This window comes from Triticum dicoccoides, chromosome 3B, assembly GCF_002162155.2.
Source record: "Triticum dicoccoides isolate Atlit2015 ecotype Zavitan chromosome 3B, WEW_v2.0, whole genome shotgun sequence".
NCBI classification, from domain to species: Eukaryota; Viridiplantae; Streptophyta; class Magnoliopsida; order Poales; family Poaceae; genus Triticum; species Triticum dicoccoides.
This window is the reverse complement of record NC_041385.1, coordinates 288,362,779-288,381,559: the sequence shown is the minus strand read 5'-3', so window position 1 is coordinate 288,381,559 and position 18,781 is coordinate 288,362,779.

The following is an 18,781-nucleotide window of genomic DNA, read 5'->3' as shown; positions in this document are numbered from 1 at the left end:
GCAAATAATTTCATAAGTTCATCCATCTTTCCACTCAAAACATTGATTTCTTCTATAGCATGCACTTTTCTACTAGAAGATCTTTTGGTGTGCCATTGAGAATAATTAGCCATAATATTATCAAGAAGTTTTGTAGCATCTCCTAACGTGATTTCCATAAACGTGCCTCCCGCAGTCGAATCTAAGAGATTTCTAGAAGCAAAGTTCAAACCGGCATAAAAATTTTGTATGATCATCCATAAATTCAAACCATGAGTAGGGAAATTGCGAATCATCAATTTCATTCTTTCCCAAGATTGAGAAACATGCTCATGATCAAGTTGTTTAAAATTCATAATATCGTTCCTAAGAGTGATAATCTTCGCGGGAGGAAAATACTTAGAGATAAAAGCATCTTTGCACTTGTTCCAAGAATCAATACTATTTTTAGGCAAAGATGAAAACCAAACTTTAGCACGATCTATAAGTGAAAACGGAAATAACTTCAATTTAACAATATTGTTATCCGTATCTTTCTTCTTTTGCATATCACACAAATCAACAAAATTATTTAGATGAGTAGCGGCATCTTCACAAGACTCAACATCATTAAGAGGAGCAATCGGAGTACTAAGGAAATCATTATTATTGGTATTCGAGAAATCACACAATTTGGTATTATCTTGCGCCATGGCAACAAGTAATCCAACACACAAGCAAACAGAAAAAGGCAAGCGAAAGAGAGAGGAGGAGATTGGGAAAGAGAGCGCGAATAAAACGGCAAGGGTGAAGTGGGGGAGAGGAAAATGAGAGGCAAATGGCAAATAATGTAAATGCGAGGGAGATGAGTTTGTGATGGGTACTTGGTATGTCTTGACTTGAGCGAAGACCTCCTCGGCAACGGTGCCAGAAATCCTTCTTGCTACATCTTGAGCTTGCGTTGGTTTTCCTTGAAGAGGAAAGGGTGATGCAGTAAAGTAGCATAAGTATTTCCCTCAGTTTTTGCGAACCAAGGTATCAATCCAGTAGGAGGCTCCTCAAAGGTCCCACGCACCTACACAAACAAACAAAGAACTCGCAACCAACGCAATAAAGGGGTTGTCAATCCCTTCACGGCCACTTGCAAAAGTGAGATCTGATAGAGATAGTATGATAAGATAAATATATTTTTGGTATTTTATAATATAGATGCAAAAAGTAAAGATACAAATAAAAGTAGATTGAAAGCAAATATGATAGAAGATAGACCCGGGGGCCATAGATTTCTCTAGAGGCTTACCTCAAGATAGCACAAGTATTACGGTGGGTGAACAAATTACTGTCGAGCAATTGATAGAAAATAGAATAATTATGAGATTATCTAGGCATGATCATGTATATAGGCATCACGTCCACAACAAGTAGACCGACTCCTGCCTGCATCTACTACTATTACTCCACACATCGACCGACTCCTGCCTGCATCTAGAGTATTAAGTTCATGAGAACAGAGTAACGCCTTAAGCAAGATGACATGATGTAGAGGGATAAACTCATGCAATATGATATAAACCCCATCTTTTTATCCTCGATGGCAACAATACAATACGTGCCTTGCAACCCTTTCTGTCATTGGGTAAGGACACCGCAAGATTGAACCCAAAGCTAAGCACTTCGCCCATGGCAAGAAAGATCAATCTAGTAGGCCAAACCAAACTGATAATTCGAAGAGACTTGCAAAGATAACTCAATCATACATAAAAGAATTCAGAGAAGATTCAAATATTATTCATACATAAACTTGATCATAAACCCACAATTCATCGGATCTCGACAAACACACTGCAAAAAGAGTTTACATCGAATAGATCTCCACAAGAGAGGGGGAGAACATTATATTGAGATCCAAAAAGAGAGAAGAAGCTATCTAGCTAATAACTATGGACCCGTAGGTCTGTGGTAAACTACTCACAACTCATCGGAGGGGCTATGGTGTTGATGTATAAGCCCTCCGTGGTTGATTCCCCCTCCGGCAGAGCACCGTCGAAGGCTCCAAGATGGGATCTCGCGGATACAGAAGGTTACAGCGGTGAAAATTGTGTTTCATTGGCTCCCTGGATGTTTTCGGGGTACGTAGGCTTATATAGGAGGAAGAAGTACGTCGGTGGACGCCCAAGGGGCCCACAAGACAGGGGGGGCGCGCCCTGTAGGGGGCGCATGCCCTACCCTCTCGTGGCCGCCTCGGCTGCTTCTTGACTTGCACTCCAAGTCCTCTGGATCATGTTCGTTCCAAAAATCACGCTCCCGAAGGTTTCATTCCGTTTGGACTCCATTTGATATTCCTTTTCTTCGAAATACTAAAATAGGCAAAAATACAACAACACGGGCTGGGCCTCCGGTTAGTAGGTTAGTCCCAAAAATGATATAAATGTGTAAAATAAAGCCCATAAACATCCAAAAGGGGTAATATAACAGCATGGAACAATAAAAAATTATAGATACGTTGGAGACGTATCACATACCAATGCAACATATAAATTTGATCCCATAATAGTTTCCCTTTTTGAGTCAAGCGATAATACCTAGAGTATTCACGTTGATCCAACGTGTCTCCCATAACATAATTGAATGGGGTTTTCTCAGGATTATCAAAGTAGTACGTAATATCTTTCACATGATGAGCATCGAGGGTTTTAGGAGGTTACCCATCTCCATGAGTAGCAAGTACACCTAATTTTTTTGGTATTTCGTGTTCCATATCCATAACTAAAGATAGAGAACAACTTAGAATAGAAAATAAAAATTACTTAGTGATAAAGTAAACAAGCACACACGAGAATGTTCACCCCACGCTATGACTCCCCGGCAACGGCGCCAGAAAAAGGTCTTGATAACCCACAAGTATAGGGGATCAATTGTAGCTTCTTTCGATTAGTAAGAGTGTTGAACCCAACGAGAATCTAAAGGTTGAACAAATATGCCCTCAAGTTTTATCGACCACCGATACAACTCTACGCACGCTTGACGTTCGCTTTACCTAGAACACGTGTGAAACTAGAAGTACTTTGTAGGTGTTGTTGGATAGGTCTGCAAGAATATAAAGAGCACGTAAATATAAACTAGGGGCTGTTTAGATAAAGAAGCAATAAAGTAAATATAACGAGTGTGGAAAAGTGGTGGTAGGAGTTGTGAAATTGTCCCTAAGCAATTGACTACCTTACTAGACCGATAGCAAGTTTTATGTGGGAGAGGCATAAGCTAAGATACTTTGTCTTCTTGGATGATATGCACTTATGATTGGAACTCTAGCAAGCATCCGCAACTACTAAAGATCATTTCTACGTCTTGAGCTTGCGTTGGTTTTCCTTGAAGAGGAAAGGGTGATGCAGCAATAGTAGCGTAAGTATTTCCCTCAGTTTTTGAGAACCAAGGTATCAATCCAGTAGGAGGCTCCTCAAAAGTCCCACGCACCTACACAAACAAAAGAAGAACTCGCAACCAACGCAATAAAGGGGTTGTCAATCCCTTCACAGCCACTTGCGAAAGTGAGATCTGATAGAGATAATATGATAAGATAAATATATTTTTGGTATTTTATAATATAGATTGGAAAAGTAAAGATGCAAATAAAAGTAGATTGAAAGCTTATATGATAAAAGATAGACCCAGGGGCCATAGGTTTCACTAGTGGCTTCTCTCAAGATAGCATAAGTATTGCGGAGATTGAACAAATTACTATCGAGCAATTAATAGAAAAGCGAATAATTATGAGATTATCTAGGCATGATCATGTATATAGGCATCACGTCCGTGACAAGTAGACCGACTCCTGCCTGCATCTAATACTATTACTCCACACATCGACCGCAATCCAGCATGCATCTAGAGTACTAAGTTCATAAAGAACATAGTAACGCATTAAGAAAGATGACATATGGTAGATGGGTAAACTCATGCAATATGATATAAACCCCATCTTTTTATCCTCGATGGCAAAAATACAATGCGTGCCTTGCTGCCCCTGCTGTCACTGGGAAAGGACACCGCAAGATTGAACCCAAAGCTAAGCACTTCTCCCATTGCAAGAAAGATGAATCTAGTAGGCCAAACCAAACTGATAATTTGAAGAGACTCGCAAAGATAACTTAATCACACATAAAAGAATTCAGAGGAGATTCAAATATTTCTCATAGATAAACTTGATCATAAACCCACAATTCATCGGATCTCAACAAACACACCGCAAAAAGAGTTACATCAAATAGATCTCCAAGAAGATCGAGGAGAACATGGTATTGCGATCCAAAAAGAGAGAAGAAGCCATCTAGCTAATAACTATGGACCCGAAGGTCTGTGGTAAACTACTCACAACTCATCGGAGAGGCTGTGGTGTTGATGTAGAAGCCCTCCGTGGTCGATTCCCCCTCCGGCGGAGCGCCGACGAAGGCTCCAAGATGGGATCTCGCGGATACAGAAGGTTATGGTGGTGGAAATAGTTTTTCATGGTCGCCTTTGATGTTCTCGGGGTACATGGGTATATATAGGAGGAAGAAGTAGGTTGGTGGACGCCTGAGGGGCCCACGAGATAGGGGGTGCGCCCAGTAGGGGGGCACCCTCCACCCTGGTGGCCACCTAGATTGCTTCTTGACTTGCACTCCAAGTCCTCTGGATCACGTTCGTTCCAAAAAATCACGCTCCCGAAGGTTTCATTCTGTTTGGACTCCGTTTGATATTCCTTTTCTTTGAAATACTGAAATAGGCAAAAAAACAGCAATACGGGCTGGGCCTCCGGTTAGTAGGTTAGTCTTAAAAATGATATAAATGTGTAAAGTAAACGCCATAAACATCCAAAACGGGTAATATTATCGCATGGAACAATCAAAAATTATATATACGTTGGAGACATATCAATCATTAAGGTAAAACCCAACCATAGCATTAAAGCATCAAGTCCCCTTTATCCCATACGCCACAACCCCCTTACTCGGGTTTATGCTTCTGTCACTCAAGCAACCCACTATAAGCGAATCATGAACGTATAGCAACACCCTACAGCGGGAATCCCTCACACTTGCACGACACAGAGGGCACAATAGGACAGCAAAATAACCACAAGAAAATTAAACCAATCATAGGAATTCATCAATCACCGATAGGACAATGAAAATCTACTCAGACATCATAGGATGGCAACACATCATTGGATAATAATATGAAGCATAAAGCACCATGTTCAAGTAGACAGTACAGCGGGTTGTGGGAGAGTGGACCGCTAAATATAGAAGGGGGAAGGTGATGGAGATGTTGGTGAAAATGATGGAGGTATTGGTGTAGATCGTAGTGATGATGATGGCCCCCCGGCAGCGTTCCGGCGCCACCGGAAGCAAGGGGGGAGAGCCCCCCTTCTTATTCTTCTTCCTTGAACCTCTCCCTAGATGGGAGAAGGGTTTCCCCTCTGGTCCTTGGCTCCCATGGCATGGGAGGGGCGAGAGCCCCTCCGAGATTGGATCTGTCTCTCTGTCTCTCTTTGTTTCTGCGTTCCCAGATTCTGCCCTTTGACCGTTTCTTATATATCTGGAGATCCGTAACTCCGATTGGATTGAAACCTTAACCCAAAATTTTCTCCGAAAATTAGCTTTATTGCGGCCAAAGAAGAGGAGTAACCGCCCTACTGGGAGCCCACGAGGGTCAGGGGCACGCTTGCCCCCCTGGGACGCGCCGTCCTGCTTTGTGGCCCCCTCGGGCACTGTCTCGCGTTGATCTTTCTTCCTTACAATCATAAATATTCCAAAAATATTCTCCATCCATTTTTATCCCTTTTGGACTCCGTTTGATATGCGGTTTCTGTGAAACATAAAACATGCAACAAATAGGAACTGGCACTGGGCACTGGATCAATATGTTAGTCCCAAAAATAATATAAAAAGTTGCCAAAAGTATATGAAAGTTGTAGAATATTGGCATGGAACAATCAAAAATTATAGATACGACGAAGACGTATCAGCATCCCCAAGCTTAATTCCTGCTCGTGCTCGAGTAGGTAAATGATAAAAAAGATAATTTTTGATGTGGAATGCTACCTAGCATAATCTTGATCATGTAATCTAATCATGGCATGAATATTAAGACATGAGTGATTCAAGGCAATAGTCTATTATTTGACATAAAAACAATAATACTTCGGTCATCCGAACAAGCAATCATGTCTTTCAGAATATCAATGCTAAAGAATGTTATCCCTACAAAATCATATAGTCTTGTATGCTCCCTTTTCTTTACACGAGATACCTGAAAGTGCAACTATCCCTGGGTGGTTTTGGTAATTCCTAACAACATATAGCTCATTGAGCTAATGCTATTTCAAGATAAATATTTCAGGAAAGCTCAATGTTTGGCATGGCATGGATGAGAAACGTGGACCCCTCAAAATGCTAAGGACAAAATGATTGGCTCAAGATCAAAGCAGAAGACTCTACATTTTTCATTTTACTGATTCAAGATCACATTGAGTCCATAGGAAAAGCCAATACTATCAAGTGGGGGTGAGGTGTTTCTTAATGAGTTTCTTGGTCAAAGTGGTTAGTGATATACTCCAAAAACCCTCAACTACTTTCTCACATCCACATATGTCCCAAACCAAAAGTCAAACTCGGCCCCACCCAAAATTTCTATCCGGCGCCACCAAGTTCAGTTGACATAGCCACTGCCAGAAACCCTAGTCTTTTCGGTCTCACCGATAGGGATCTCGGTCTCACCTAGATGGGATTGTAATCTCTCTGTTTCCCTTTGTAACATTTCGGTCAAACCGAGATGAGCGATCGGTCCCACCGAGATTGCAATGCAAACTCTTTGTTTCCTTGTCGTAACGTTTCGGTCCAACCACGATGAGCGAATCGGTCCCATCAAGTTTGCCTGACCAACTCTCTATTTGTCTATTACCAAAATCGGTCTCACCGAGTTTGTATAATCGGTCTCACCGAGATTACATTATTCCCTAACCCTAACGATATCGGTCCTACCGAGTTGACGTGTCGGTCCCACCGAAATGCCTAACGGTAACATTATAAACTAAATCGGTCTGACCGAGTTTCACGATTTGGTCCCACCGAGTTTGGTAAGTTGTGTGTAACGGTTAGATTTTGTGTGGAAGCTATATATACCCCTCCACCCACTCTTCATTCATGGAGAGAGCCATCAGAACATGCCTACACTTCCAACATACATTTTCTGAGAGATAACTACCTATACTTGTGTTGAGGTCAAGATATTCCATTCGTACCACATAAATCTTGATCTCTAGCCTTCCCCAAGTTGCTTTCCACTCAAATCTTCTTTCCACCAAATCCAAATCCTGTGAGAGAGAGTTGAGTGTTGGGGAGACTATCATTTGAAGCACAAGATCAAGGAGTTCATCATCAACACACCATTTGTTACTTCTTGGAGAGTGGTGTCTCCTAGATTTGCTAGGTGTCACATGGGAGCCTCCGCCAAGATTATGGAGTTGAACGAAGGAGTTTGTAAGGGCAAGGAGATCGCCTACTTCGGGAAGATCTACCCGAGTGAGGCAAGTCCTTCGTGGGCGACGACCATGATGGGATAGACAAAGTTGCTTCTTCGTGGACCCTTCATGGGTGGAGCCCTCCATGGACTCGCGCAACCGGTACCCTTCGTGGGTTGAAGTCTCCATCAACGTGGATGTACAATAGCACCACCTATCGGAACCACGGATAAAAAAATCTCCATGTCAACATTGCGTTTGCTTCCTCAAACTCCTCCCTTTACCTTCATATGCAATTGTTTTACATTCCGCTGCTATATTCTTAGAATTGCATGTGTAGGTTGATTGCTTGACTTGTGCTAAGTTGCTAAAATCTGTCAAGAACTAAAATTGGGAAAAGGCTAGATTTTTATTTGGTCAAGTAGTCTAATCACCCCCCTCTAGACATACTTTCGATCCTACAAGTGGTATCAGAGCTTTGGTCCCCATTTGCCTTGATTTCCATAGCTTTTGGTGATCATAGCCTTGGTTTCACAACCTAGGAGAGTATGGCGTCTAGCGAGGGAAATTATCACCGTAGAGGTCCTTACATTGATGGTACAAATTTTGCTAGTTGGAAGCATAAAATGAAAATGCATATTCTTGGACATAACCCTGCCGTTTGGGCTATTGTGTGTATTGGCTTGCTAGGTGAATTCTTTGATGGGAGAGAACCGAACCGTGAAGCTACCGCAGAAGAGTTGAATATGCTGCAATACAATGCTCAAGCTTGTGATATTCTCCTCAACAAATTGTGCCCCGAAGAATTCAACAAAATCAACCGTCTTGAGAATGCAAAGGAAATTTGGGATACTTTGATTGACATGCACGAAGGTACCGACTCCGTCAAGGAATCCAAATTGGACGTGCTTCAAAGTCAACTTGACAAGTTCAAAATGAAGGATGGTGAAGGCGTCGCTGAAATGTACTCTAGGCTTGCTGTCATCACAAATGAGATTGTCGGCTTAGGAAGTGAAGAGATGACTGATAAATTCATCATCAAGAAGATCCTACGAGCCTTGGATGGAAAATATGATACCGTGTGTACACTGATCCAAATGATGCCCAATTACAAAGATCTCAAGCCAATGGAAGTCATTGGAAGAATTGTTTCTCATGAGATGTCACTCAAGGATAAGGAAGAGCTCCACAACAAGTCAAGTGGTGCTTACAAAGCCTCATTTGAAGCTCCAACATCCTCAAGTGAGAAACAAACCTTCAATGAATAATTGAGCCTAATGGTGAAGAACTTCAACAAGTTCTACAAGAGTAGAAGCAAGGAAGGAAGTTCCAAGTCAAGGTCCTACAATGACAAAAGATCTTCTAGTCGTGAGCGTAATTGCTACAATTGTGGAAGACCCGGACACTATTCCAATGAGTGTACGACTCCATACAGAAGAAGAGAAGATTCTCCAAAAAGAAGAAGTAGAAGAGAAGTATCGCAACCAAGAGAGAGGAAGAGTAGAGGTGATCGTTATGAACGAAGAACATCCCGGAGAAGCAAGGATTCAGAAAGAAAGGATAAGTCATCAAGGAGCTACACAAAACGAAGACATCAAGCTCATGTTGGTGAATGGGTATCCGGCTCCGACTCCGACAATCACTCCGAGAGAAGCTATCACTCCGACTCCGAATATACTCAAGATGAAGGTGTTGCCGGTCTAGCACTTGTGTAAACCAACTCCTACGACATATTTGACTCACCAAATGAAGGAATTGGAAGATGCTTCATGGTTAAATGCCCAAAGGTATCATACCCCGAGTATGTTGATTTTAATAGTGATGAAGATGACTTGTTAGGTGATGATGATTTACTTGTTGACAACTCTAGTGATGAATACTATGATGAAACGTCAATTAATCATGCTAATCAAGATAAAACGAATGACAATTATAAGGAGAAGATTGAGCGCCTAACTAAAGAACTAAACACTCTTAAGTTAGCACATGAAACTATCTTGGAAGATCATCAAGAAATTTTAAAGACTCATGAGAAGTTACGCTTTGAAAAGCTCAACCTTGAGCAAGAGCATGAGTTTTTAAAGGCAATCAATGATGATCTTCGCAAGAAAAGTTCTACTTACATTGCCAAGCGTTTACTCTTATCTACTTACATGCCACAAGTCAAGTCTAGTAAGAAGAACATGAAAGATTCTTCTTCTAGTAGTAACAATAATCATGCTAAATCCAATGTTGTTGCTTCTAGTAGTTCTCTTGATTCCACTAATGATTCTCTTAGCCAAGTTACACTTGAGCAAGAAAATAACTTATTAAAGGGAATTATAGAGAAAGGTGTTTACAAGAGCCTTGCCGGAAGTAAGCAGTTCGAGGAGATTGTACACAAGCAAGGAAGGCACCGGAAGAATCAAGGTGTTGGTTTTGAACGAAGGTTCAATGCCAATGGAGTTGAGTGCGAAGAAGATCAATACCCCAAGACAAAGTTTGTTCCTCAACAAGAGAAGTACGATCCTACTTCTTTCAAAGGAACACAAGCTCAAGATGATCTTCCACCACAAGACCACAAGCAAAAAGTCAAGGACAAGCTTCAAGAGGATATTTATGCATTTGAAGAAGATCCTAAGGCCTTGGTCAAGTGGGTTCCCAAGACTACATCAAGTTCTACTTCATCAAGTACGACTACAACTCCAAGGATTCCCATCAAGATGATGTGGATCCAAAGAAGAAGAACTAGAGAGTTCTTTAGGGTGACTACGCCAACATACTTCACTCATATCATTTTGGCAAGGACAAGTGCAATCAACTTCCACATCTTGCACTAGTTCAAGGAGTCACAAACCCTCTTGTTGGTAAGACAAGGGACAAGGTAACCTAATGCTTTCATGGACATCATCTTGTGTGTGTATCACTCTATGTCTATGGATATCCTTGTTTGTTCCTTGTGGGACTAACCCGTGTAGGCATTGAAAGTGCAACTCACTCCAATGGATTGCTCCGAATGATCTACATCAACATTGAGCATCCACATCTTCAACACCTACATGAAGTCATCATCGACAAAACCCAAGGTTAGTTCATCCCTCTTAGGGGAGGATCTCACATCTAGGGGGAGCTTTACTCTAAGAATTGAGCTAAAGCAACTCTAATGGTGTGAACACAACAATGCTTTATGTAAAAGTGGTAACCCCACTTGTGCTTAAACGATGAGTATGACCTATGATCAAATGATCTCATTTGACTCCTAAGTCAATATACTCATATATAGATGACCTAGTCATCGCCAATTGCTTGATAGATGCTAGAGTGTGTTTGTGCGTGCTTTGTCACATATTTCATTTGCCATTTTATTGTGTGAGCATGTTAGTTGCATATTTTACTCATTCGAGGAAATCCACTTGTTGTTTTGATTGTTTGGTTTTTTTTCCTTTTGCCAAGTGGATGAACAAGAATGCCTAAGAACCTTCTCTAGCTATCTATGCTTTTCTCGTCTCAAACTCTATTCATGCTACATCACAAAGTTTGATCAAGTCAGATTCGAACCACTCTGTGTGAGAAGCACTCGGAGTCCACGGTTCGTCATAGACTTAAACTTCCAAAACCTCTTTGTGCATTTTGGTCTGACCGATTCACCCTTTTTGATCATACCAAGATCACTAAGTTGATCTAGGTTTTCAATCTCGGTGCAACCGATTAGAACCTTTCGGTAACACCGAGTTGCAGTAACTGCTTGCAGTTTTGCATCTCGGTGCCACCGAGTTGTTCCACTCGGTCACACCGACAGGGTCAGGTTATATATACTGACGGGTCAAATTTTGGAAATTTTTCCGAAACTCTTCATCCGCGCGTAACCTGCTTTGCCTCTTCGGGTCTCCAGAACGTCTTCTCGCTGCCAGCGACCTCCCGCCGCTGATCTCCCCGCCGCAAACGGCAATCTGCCCTGCTGTTGCCGCCGTAGCAAGTTCACCGCTGAGTTAGGGTATGAACTTGATACTTTGTGCTATTCATTAACTCTGATTCGTAGCACATTGCTTTGCCATGATTCTTGCCACATATGTAATCATCCTGTCCAACAAAAACATCCTGTAGATTAGATTTGATTTGAAAATTTAGGGTTAGGTTTCTGCTGAACTCATCTCGGACCAACCGAATTGTTGAAATCGGTCTCACCGATTTGGCTTAGGCCATTGCACATGCTATTTTTGGTCTGACCGAGAATTGCAAATCGGTGTGACCGAGTTTGATTCCCTGTGAAACACTAGCAGTCTCGGTGCCACCGAACTGTGACTCGGTCTGACCGAGTTCACTAGTTTAGGTTCCAAAAGCTGCTTCGATATCACCGAGTTTACAAATCGGTAGCTCCGAAATGCTTTCTAGGAGAACTAAAACTAAGTTTTGAGTCATCTGTTTTGCAAAAACCTCTGTACTTTGTGATGCTCATCTACTCTACCTCATCTATATCTATTCACATGGTCTGCTGTCACTGAGTTTGCAGAAATGTCTGATCAAAGTGATAGCCACAATAAGTCTGAAGAGCAAGCGCAATTGAGTGAGGGCACTAGTCCCTCAAGCAGCTATGATGAGGGCAGCTGGAGCACACCTAGCAACCTGCCAAAGGCATCTACCAGGACAAGGAAGAAGAAAACCTCAGGTTCTGAAGATGAGGATTATGTGGCTATTGAGGATGAGGCCACTTCAAGGAAAAAGGTGCTGAAAAAGGAGTATGGCACAGCTGCTGCAACTAAACCAGGCATGAACAAGAAGGCATCTGCCAGGAGTGTGCCTACATCCAAACCCAGGAAGGTTGCCACAGGTGAAACTATGAAGTTCACCATTGAATCTGAAGAAGAAGCTGCTGGTGAAGAGAAGAAAAAGAACAGGGCAAGAACAACTACTGCCAAAGTTCTTGGCAAGCCCTCCATGAGGAGAGATTCTGAGGAAGAAGATGAAGAGGAAGAGGATGCTCCTCCAGCACCCAAAGCTTAGAAGCTCATTGGAGATGCAATTAAGTCAGGGGCTGCTTCCAAGCCCAAAGCTGCTCCCAAGGCTGCTGCTCCAGCTCAAAAGCCTAAACCCAAGAGGAACACCAGAAGTATTCCAGCTAAGGAGAAGAACAAGGCCCCAGTGCCTGAAGCTACAGAAGAAGATGATTCACTTGTTTTGAGAAAACTGAAGCCCAAGATCCCTGACCACAATGATGCACATCGTGTTGCAGAGAACATGAAAATCAGGAAGGATTCAAGACTGAGATTATGGAGACAGTCTGATCCATATGCCGTCAGGAGAAGAACTGTTCTTGACTACAAGTTTCACACTAAGGAACAACAAGACTTTAATGAGACAATCTTGCTTGACAAGAAGTCTATTGTCTGTGACATGAAATGGGTTAACTGGGAGTACTCAAGGAGAATGAAGATCACTATCCAGGTGTATATGACAGCTTCAAAGCATGTGGATTTGATACATTTGTTGCCCAGAAGCTCACCAAGTGGAATGATGAGCTGATCATGCAGTTTTACTCCACTGCCCACTTCTACCCAGATGGGAAGATCATCTGGATGTCAGAAGGTACTAGGTACCAATCCTCTGTGGAAGAATGGGCTTAGTTGATCAATGCTCCAGAAGAAAATGAAGATGACTTGGATGTTTATGCTGAAAATAAGAAAGACCATAACACTATGGCACACATGTACAAAGAGATCCCAGATGATGCTTTGGAGACTAATAAATTTGGATCTGTCCATTTCTTGTTTTCTGGTTTGCCTACCATCAACTGGATCCTAAGGCACACACATTGCTACCCAAGTCAGGTGATCGCAAGATGATCAGAGGACATGCTATCAATTTGCTACATTTGTTTGATGTGCCTCAAAAGTTTAAAGTCATGAGTCTGATTGTGGAGACAATCAAAAGAACAGCAGCTGATCAGAAAAGATCTTGTGGGTATGCCCCACAAATTCAGGAGCTCATCAACTCCAAGATGGGCAGAGGCAAATATCTATTGGATAAGGAGCACCTGCCCATCTACCCTGAATTTGAAGACAACACTGTTGTTATGAATGAGAATGAACCATCATCAGCTCAAGCACATGAGAAGAGAGAGAAGGCAAGGGCAGAGAAAGCTGCAAAGATGCCAACTGCTGAAGAGGCATCTCAAGTATTCCTGAAGAGCAAGCAAGATCAGCTTGGATATCTGATTGCCTCCACCTTGAGGATTGAGAAGGGCTTGTCCACCCTGACTCAAAACCAGGAGAGTTTGGAGAGGATCATTGAATAGAAATTCTATGCTCTTGATGTTAAGGTAACTGAGATCCAAACTGCAGTTGAGCAGCTTCAGGAGGAAGTGGAGGAGAAGAAGGGCAAGTCTACTACAGATGCTTTTGCTAGAGTGCCTAGAGGACAGAGATCTGCTGCAGTTCCAGTCATAGATACTAGATCTAGAACATCTGCACCAGCTGCTACAGCTCCAGTGCCACCTCCAGCAGCCACTCCACCAGCTCCAGCTACATCAACAGACACTTTCGTCCTTGGAGTCATCTCTACGCCACCTCATGAAGACCAAGCCAGAGAGTCGCTTAGCACTATGCATTCTTTGAACTATTTGGTAACTTGTTGCCAAACAGGGAGAAAATGTATAGATCATGCAGACTAAGGCATAGCCTAGTGGTAGGAAGGGGATGATGCCTTCCCACCCAACCAGGTTCAAGGCATGGTACTTGCAATTTGGGTTTTTTGCACCAATTATACTATAAGGGATTCCCTTACAGTCTTTCTGTCAAAAAAATTATATATCATAGGCTTCGAGAGAGAGTGTTGCTTTTTATCTCTCTTGTTTTTGGTTGAACTTCTTGATTGGGTGCTTGTGAGCTACTTGTTTACTTGTTTGATCATGTGTTCGATCATATGCTACCCTTAATGCTTGTTGGATGACATTATCTCTAATATCCTTATATGATAATTCACTTTGCTTGGTGATGAGTGCATGTGTTCAACTATTATCTTTTTGAGCGCTCCACCAAGATGTATGTGACATGAAAGAGTAACCCATCGTCCTAACACATTGCGCATTTGCAGTCCAAAGCAAATTTTAAATAATGCACAAATTTAGGGGGAGCTCTTTCTTATCACATACTTCTCAAAGCGATGATGTTTTTCAATCTTATTATCATTTGTCGAAACTTTGATCTATATGTTGTCATCAATTACCAAAAAGGGGAAGATTGAAAGTGAAACTATCTCTGGGTGGTTTTGGTAATTCCTAACAACATATAGCTCATTGAGCTAATGCTACTTCAAGATAAATATTTCAGGAAAGCTCAATATTTGGCATGGCATGGATGAGAAACGTGGACCACTAAAAATGCTAAGGACAAAAGGATTGGCTCAAGCTCAAAGCACAAGACTCTACATTTTTCATTTTAGTGATCCAACATCACATTGAGTCCATAGGAAAATCCAATACTATCAAGAGGGGGTGAGGTGTTGCTTAATGAGTGTCTTGCTCAAAGTGCTTAGTGATATGCTCCAAAAACCCTCAACTACTTTCTCACATCCACATTTGTCCCAAACAAAAATTCAGACTCGGCCCCACCGAAACTTTCTATCCGGCGCCACCGAGTTCAATTGACATAGCCACCACCAGAAACCCTAGTCTTTTCGGTCTCACCGATAGGGATCTTGGTCTCACCTAGATGGGATTGTAATCTCTCTGTTTCTCTTCGTAACATTTCGGCCAAACCGAGATGAGCGATCGGTCCCACCGAGATTGCAATGCAAACTCTCTGTTTCCCTTTCGTAACGTTTCGGTCCAACCGAGATGAGCGAATCGGTCCCACCGAGTTTGCCTGACCAACTCTCTGTTTGTCTATTACCAAAATCGGTCTCACCAAGTTTGTGTAATCGGTCTCACTGAGATTACGCTATGCCCTAACCCTAACGATATCGGTCCTACCGAGTTAACGTGTTGGTCCCACCGAAATGCCTAACGGTCACATTATGAACTTAATCGGTCTGACCGAGTTTCACGATTCGGTCCCACCGAGTTTGGTAAGTTGTGTGTAACGGTTAGATTTTGTGTGGAGGCTATATATACCCATCCACCCACTCTTCATTTGTGGAGGGAGCCATCAGAACAGGCCTACACTTCCAACATACATTTTCTGAGAGAGAACGACCTACACTTGTGTTGAGGTCATGATATTCCATTCCTACCACATAAATCTTGATCTCTAGCCTTCCCCAAGTTGCTTTCCACTAAAATCTTCTTTCCACCAAATCCAAATCCTATGAGAGAGAGTTGAGTGTTGGGGAGACTATCATTTGAAGCACAAGAGCAAGGACTTCATCTTCAACACACCATTTGTTACTTCTTAGAGAATGGTGTCTCCTAGATTGGCTAGGGGTCACTTGGGAGCCTCCGTCAAGATTGTGGAGTTGAACCAAGGAGTTTGTAAGGGAAAGGAGATCGCCTACTTCGTGAAGATCTACCCGAGTGAGGCAAGTCCTTCGTGGGCGACGGCCATGGTGGGATAGACAAGGTTCCTTCTTCGTGGACCCTTCATGGGTGGAGCCCTCCGTGGACTCGTGCAACCGTTACCCTTTGTGGGTTGAAGTCTCCATCAACGTGGATGTACGATAGCACCACCTATCGGAACCACGGATAAAAAAATTCTCTGTGTCAACATTGCGTTTGTTTCCTCGAACTCCTCCCTTTACCTTCATATGCAATTGTTTTACATTCCGCTGCTATACTCTTAGAATTGCATGTGTAGGTTGATTGCTTGACTTGTGCTAAGTTGCTAAAATCTGCCAAGAACTAAAATTGGGAAAAGGCTAGATTTTTATTTGGTCAAGTAGTCTAATCACACCCCTCTAGACATACTTTCGATCCTACAGTACCCCTCATGCTCATCCTGGTGTTAGCCAAGCAATTGGTTCATACCTTTTAACGCGCTTCAGCCTTTTCAACCTTCACGCAATACATGAGCGCAAGCCATGGATATAGCACTATAGGTGGAATGGAGTATGATGGTGGAGGTTGTGTGGAGAAGACAAAAAGGGAGAAAGTCTCACATCGACGCGGCTAGTCAACGGGCTATAGAGATGCCCATCAATTGATGTCAATGCGAGGAGTAGGGATTTCCATGCAATGGATGCACTAGAGCTATAAGTGTATGAAAGCTCACACTGAAACTAAGTGGGTGTGCATCCAACTTGCTTGCTCATGAAGACCTCGGGCATTTGAGGAAGCCCATCATCGGAATATACAAGCCAAGTTCTATAATGAAAATTCCCACTAGTATACGAAAGTGATAGCATAGGAGACTCTCTCTACGAAGAAGATGGTGCTACTTTGAAGCACAAGTGTGGTAAAAGGATAGTAGCATTGCCCCTTCTCTCTTTTTTCTCTTTTCTTTTATTTTTTGGTGGGCTTCTTTGGACTCTTTTTTTATTTGGGCTTCTTTGGCCTCTTTTATTTTTCATAAAGTTCAAAGACTCATCCCGACTTGTGGGGGAATCATAGTCTCCATCATCCTTTCCTCACTGGGGCAATGCTCTAATAATGATGATCATCACACTTTTATTTACTTACAACTCAATATTACAACTCGATACTAGAACAAAAATATGACTCTATATGAATGCCTTTGGCGGTGTACCGGGATGTGCAATGATCTAGCATAGCAATGACATCAAAAAATGGACAAGCCATGAAAACATCATGCTAGCTATCTTACGATCATGCAAAGCAATATGACAATGAATGCTCAAGTCATGTATAGGATGATGATGGAAGTTGCATGGCAATATATCTCGGAATGGCTATGGAAATGCCATGATAGGTAGATATAGTGGCTGTTTTGAGGAAGATATAAGGAGGCTTATGTGTGATAGAGCGTATCATATCACGGGGTTTGGATGCACTGGCGAAGTTTGCACCAACTCTCGAGGTGAGAAAGGGCAATGCACGGTACCGAAGAGGCTAGCAATGATGGAAGGGTGAGAGTACGTATAATCCATGGACTCACATTAGTCATAAAGAACTCATATACTTATTGCAAAAGTTTATTAGGCCTCGAAGCAAAGTACTATTATGCATGCTCCAAGGGGTGAGGTTGGTAGGAGTTAACCATGGCGCGCCTCCGACCTTCACGCAAAGATAAACAATCAAAATACAATGCGTGCCAATTTGGTTACATAGTTAGGAGACCATATGTGCATGCTTCGGGAATCACAAACCTTAACACCAATATCCTTACTAAACACAACCAACTACTAGAACCTCCTCATATTATCATCTCTATATCGCAAAACTATTGCAAGGAATTAAACATATCATATTCAGTGATCTACAAGTTTTATGTAGGATTTTATGACTAACCATGTGAATGACCAATTACTGTCATCTCTCTAAATAGATATAAGTGAAGCATGAGAGTTTAATTCTTTCTAGAAAAGATATGCCACGCTCTAACAAATATAAGTGAATCAAAAGAGCATTCTACAAATGGCGGTTTTCTATGTGAAGAGAAACATGCAGTCCAAACTTCAAACGATATAAGTGAAGCACATGAAGCATTCTATAAAGCCATACTCAAAAGATTTAAGTGAAGTGCAATGAGCATTCTATAAATCAACCATGGACTATCTCATACCAGCATGGTGCATAAAAGAAAAGTGAAAATTAATCTCAAAAGACACTCCAAGACTTGCACATATCGGATGAATGAAACAAATCCGAAAACATACCGATACTTGTTGAAGAAAGAGGGGATGCCTTCTGGGGCATCCCCAAGCTTAGACGCTTGAGTCTCCTTTAATATTTGCTTGGGGTGCCTTGGGCATCCCCAAGCTTGGGATCTTGCCTCTCTTCCTTTTCCTCATATCGAGACCTCCTCGATCAAACACTTCATCCACACAAAACTTCAACAGAAAACTCGGTTAGTATAATAAAGCAAATCACTACTCTAAGTACTGTTGCAAACCAATTCATATTTTGTTTTTCCATTGTGTCTACTGTAATATAAATTTTCCATGGCTTAATCCACTGAAAGAAATTCATAGTTTCATCAAAACAAGCAAACTATGCATCAAAAACAGAATCTGTCAAAAACAGAACAGTTTGTAGCAATCTGAACATTCACCATACTTCTGGTACACCAAAAATTCTACCAAAATTAGGAAAAAATAAACAATTTGTACAAAATAACTGTGCAAAAAGTTTCAGAACTGTTTGACATTCCAGTAAAAAAATGTAAAATCGCGCACTACAGCCAAAGTTTCTGTCCTGCACCGCACAAACCAACAAGCGTTGTAAACATCCTAAAGGCA